Consider the following 5338-nt stretch of genomic DNA (forward strand, 5'->3'; position numbering starts at 1 on the left):
TGTCAGCCCATCAACCACAAACAGAATTAACCATTTGGCCTATTTTCTTCCAGTTATTTCCTGGGCATTTTTCCACAACTTTCTATAGTTAAAATTATAATGTACATACAGTGATATCCTGCTTTTCTCCCCCATTTAAATATGTCATAAGCATTTCCTATGTGTATTTAACAATAAATGTAGTCATTCAGTTTAGCCCTTATTACATGCAAAGCAAGCATTCTTCAGCAAATTATTCGTGGTTTATTGTACTAATCGTTGGCTATACAAGAGACAGTTTAGTGGTTGAGAGGACTCTCAAGTCAGGTTTGAATCCTGACTCTTCTACCTCCTAGCTTCATGACTTTGGACAAATTACTTAACTTCTCTGGCTCTGTTTCCTTAACTGTAAAGTGAGGATAATAGTATCTGCCCCATAAAGTTATTTTAATTAATAAATGGACTGGACGCGGTGGTTCACACCTGTAATCCCACCACTTTTGGAGGCTGAGACAGATGGATCAACTGAGTTGAGGAGTTCAAGACCAGCCTGGCCAACATGGTGAAACCCTGTCTCTACCAAAAAATACAAAAATTAGCCAGGCGTGGTGGTGGGCACCCATAATCCCAGCTACTCAGGAGGCTGAGGCAGGGAGAATCGCTTGAACCCGGGAGGTGGAGGTTGCAGTGAGCTGAGATTGCGCCATTGCATTCCAGCCTGGGCAACAGAGCGAGACTCTGTCTCAAAATAAATAAATAAATAAATAACAAATGAATTAATAACAAGAAAAGTGCTTAAAGCAATACCTGGCACAGTAAGCACAGAATAAGCAGTAGCTATTAACAATCTGTGAATGCATCATAAATTATTCAACCATTATCCTGCAGCTGGACATTAAGGTTTTGGTCACGACTGTAATCCCAGCACTTTGGGAGGCAGAGGCAGGCAGATCATGAGGTCAAGAGTTCGAGACCAGCCTGGCCAACATAGTGAAACCTTGTCTCTACTAAAAATACAGAAAAATTAGCCGGGCATGGTGGCGGGCGCCTGTATCATGACGAGCTAATTTTTTGTGTTTTTTGTAGAGATGGGGTTTCACCATGTTGCCCAGGCTGGTCTCGATTTTCTGATCTCAAGTCATTTGCCCACTTCACCCTCCCAAAATGCTGGAATTATAGGCATGGGCCATGGCACCCAGCTAGTGAAGCTGAATTCTTTTTTTTTTTCAGACAGAGTCTCGCTCTGTCACTAAGGCTGGAATGCAGTGGTACGATCCTGGCTCACTGCAACCTCCACCTGCGAGATTCAAGCGATTCTCTTGCCTCAACCTCTCAAGTAGCTGGGATTACAGGCACCCGCCACCACACCTAGCTAATTTTTGTATATTAGTAGAGATGGGGTTTCACCATGTTGGCCAGGCTGGTCTTGAACTCCTGACCTCAGGTGATCTGCCCGCCTCAGCCTCCCAAAGTGCTGGATTACAGGCATGAGCCACGGTACCCAGCCAGTGATGCTGAATTGTTAACCAAAGTATTTGACTAATTACAGCAAGTGACGACCAGCGCTGAGTCCTGGTGACTTGAACATTCAATTCAAAGGATTACCCCATCACTGACTGTGTTTTATTCACATGTGTTTTCTACATCTCTCCCCCAGGAGAGCCAATATTTGATGAGAGAGGCCACATAACACACAGCACACCAGTTTAGGAGTCAACAGGCCGGCATTCCACATTAAACCCTCACAACCCAGCCTGCAGACCTCAGCCAAGGCACTTGCCCTTTCTTGTTCTCAGTTTACTACTTTATGAAACAAGGGCAGTTGGGCAAAAGTTGTTTTCAAGCCTGGCTGAACTTTGGAGCCACCTGCTGAAATTGTTTATAGTATAAATCCTCATTCTCCTCCCCAAGATTTAATGGTTCTGGGGTCAGATGCTGGGTATCTATAATTGTTAACAAATTTCCCAGGCAATGCTGATGAGCTGTAGGATTTACAGACAAGTCAACTGGGTTACCTCTAAGGCTCTTTCTAGCTTCTCACAAAGAAATTCCTCTAAAGGGAAAAAGCCACCAACCATGCCCGAACATGTTCGTGCTCCATCACCAAAGGAGCCCTCTCTGCGGTGCTGCCCTTTGCCAAGGGACTGTGGGCTTTAGACAGCAGCTGCATGGCTGCAGCCTCAGCCACATTCTCAATGATTATCATCACCGGTAGTTAATTGAGCACAAATAGCTGTGCAATAACCTTTGGAAAAAGCCACATTTGTTATCATTAAGATATTTCCTGCTCTTCTAATTGTAGGTGCTTCAGGAGCCGTGGCTTAAAGTGCAGATATGACCAGGTCCAAGAACCACACCACACACAACCAGTCCTGAAAATGGCACAGAAATGGTATCAAGAAACCCCGATCACAAAGATACGAATCTCTTAAGGGGATGGACCCCAAGTTCCTGAGGAACATGCGCTTTGCGAAGAAGCACAAGAAGGGCCTGAAGAAGATGCGGGCCAACAGTGCCAAGGCCATGAGTGCACGTGCCGAAGCTATCAAGGCCTTGTAAAGCCCAAGGAAGCTAAGCCCAGGATCCCAAAGTACACCCTGAAGTGTGTGCGACTTCAGCCACAAGCTCGATGGACTTGCCTACACTGCCCACCCCAAGCTGGGGAAGCATGCTCGTGCCTGCATTGCCAAGGGGCTCAGGCTATGCTGGCCAAAGGCCAAGGTTAAGGACCAAACCAAGGTCCAGGCTGCAGCTCCAGCTTCAGTTCTAGCTCAGGCTCCCAAAGGTGCCCAGGCCCCTACAAAGGCTTCAGAGTAGGTATCTCTGTGTGCCAATGTGAGGACAGAAGGACTGGTGCAACCACCCCCTCCCCCTGCACCGCCCACCGGCTGCCATTGGCGTGGAGCTGGGGTCCTCCTGTGCTGTTTGTACAAATAAACCTGAGGCAGGAAAAAAAAAATGTTATTTCCTAAAGTTTAAACGCCTCCCTATGAAACTACATTAATTTTCTGGTCCCTCTTTGTACAGGGCTCAAGGTAAAACCTTTGGCAACTCCCTATTAGGAATCTGAGTGCACATGGATATTGATTCTGTTTCTTGAAGGAAAAGAAAAAAGAGGAAAAAAAAAATCCCTGAGCATACAGCCTCAGCATCCTGGCAGGAGCTGATGGAGGAGGTGGTGATTTGGATTAACCTATAACCAGCTCTGCTAAGGTCTAAGTGTTCGGACAATAACATGTGCATTTGGGAAGCACTGAAATGGTTCAGTGTAGGAAATAGCCCCTGAACAGTGCAGCCTTTTCCATTACAGTCTTACTTGGTGATATCATAAAGCACTCAACTGTCCAGTTCAATTAGCAAGCAGGCAGTCTATAATAAGAGCCTGCACTTCTCTAACCAGACAGGCTCAGACAAGGCCATGACGTGAAGGCCCCAGAACTTCATCCAGGAAGCAGGGACTCCAGCTCAGGCCCACTGAGGTGGAAGATTTGTGTGTGTTCGTGACTGGGGGAACGTAAGCACAGGCACGTGTATTAACCATATATATGATTATATTCAAAGGGTTGGATTCAATCTGCTTGGGGTCCCAACCCACCAGCTGGGCTGTAATTCTACAAACCAAGTTCCTCTGTGAGGCCTTTCTCAAACTTACAGGAAGGATTGTTATTAGGAAACACATTTTCTTCCCCAGAACAGACGCAAAGGTCTTAAATCCATTCAGAGTGGACTATTGAAGAAGTATTTTACTGCAGAATCTGGGACTTCTCTGGTGGTTGGGTTAAGGTAAAAGGGGTACAGTGTGCCTGCTTGATTCATCTACTCACTTTAATATGCATTACACATTTAGAGGACTTGCAAGGTGCATTTCTATACATTTTTCAATTGATTCTTATTTTACTGATAAATCAACTGAGTCTAGAAAGCATAATAACTTGCCAAAGATCACCAGCTAATAAGTGGCAGCAGCTGGACTAGAGCCCAAATCTTCTGACTCTGTTGTAAAGGCTAATAAAGGGCCAGAGAGTAGCCCAGAAAAATGTATAAAGAACAAAAGACTTGAGAAAAAGCAGAAATTTCAGTGCTTGCCCTTCATAATGAGGTTCCTGAGAGGAATCAGGACCTGCTCATTATTTTCCGACTTTTCATGCTGCTTGGGGATCATTAGCCTGGGTTTTCAGCCTGTCTTTTCAAAGTGCCAAGAAAAATGTGTAACGTGATAAGTGGAGGTTATAGAGAATGGCCAGAAGTCTGGTGGGATGTTGCTGTTGTTGCTGGGGAGAAGAAAGAAGACGCTCATTTGAGATGGCTTTGTGTGAATCTGGACTTATGATAACACATTTCCTTCACCCCAGTGTTTCTGACATAGAGTCGGGGTAGTTTTACTGCTTCAAAGATCTCACGAGCTAGAAGAAATTGTAATTTCCATTGGTTACTGAGGTGAAATAGAGCGTGGTTGAGATTAGGATCTGGATATTCCAGAATGATCTAAGAGATAATAATGACTTCCTCAAATTACTGAAGCAGGAGCTGAAATGGTTATGATATTTAATCCTCATAAAGACCTTGGGAGGTGTGCGTCATTAACCGCATTTGGAAATGAGATTACTAAGGCTTAGCAGGTCTGAATAACTGGCCAAAGGCTTGTAATTGCCAGAGCTGGAAATTGAACTAGGATGTGTACGACTTCAGAGCCACTCTTTAACCAATAGGCTCATCCGTTCTTCGTTGGAGGCAAAGTGAGGGGAGGATGACCTGACTGTCTCCTCACTGTCTCTTCCACTAGGACTTGCTTCTTCATTGCTCTGAAAAGCCTCCTTCATCTCTCTCCGCCTTCAAGCCATCCTCTAAGGTCTGGTTCAATCCTAAGCTCCTCCTGGAAGCCTGGCATCCACATTAATCTCTTCCTTCTCTGAAGTAGACACACGCAGAAATTCATGGGACTGTACCTTTTGTTTTCTCATGTACTTGATGTATAACTAAATGGAATTTGGTTTTTATTTTTTATTCGATGTTATTTATTTATTTATTTTTATTTATTTTTGAGACAGAGTTTCCCTCTTGTTGCCCAGGCTAGACTGCTTTGGTATGATCTCAGCTCACCACAAACTCCGCCTCCCGGGTTCAAGCAATTCTCCTGCCTCAGCCTCCTTGGTAGCTGGGATTACAGGCATGTGCACCACACCCGGATAATTTTATATTTTTAGTAGAGCTGTTTTTTCTCGATGTTGATCAGGCTGGTCTCGCACTCCCAACCTCAGGTGATCCACCTGCCTCGGCCTCCCAAAGTGCTGGGATTACAAGCGTGAGCCACCGCGCCTGGCCTGGAATTTGGTTTTTAAAACCCTTTCAGATAAATAGG

The 5338-nt window shown here is 44.9% G+C and overlaps 1 pseudogene; it reads left to right on the top strand.

Moving 5' to 3' along the window:
* The first annotated feature begins 2313 nt into the window (after positions 1–2313).
* LOC105470894 (large ribosomal subunit protein eL29-like) lies at positions 2314–2796 on the top strand (annotated as a pseudogene).
* Positions 2797–5338: the final 2542 nt, after the last annotated feature.

The sequence above is a fragment of the Macaca nemestrina genome, chromosome 2 (genome assembly GCF_043159975.1).
Source record: "Macaca nemestrina isolate mMacNem1 chromosome 2, mMacNem.hap1, whole genome shotgun sequence".
In the NCBI taxonomy this organism is placed as follows: domain Eukaryota; kingdom Metazoa; phylum Chordata; class Mammalia; order Primates; family Cercopithecidae; genus Macaca; species Macaca nemestrina.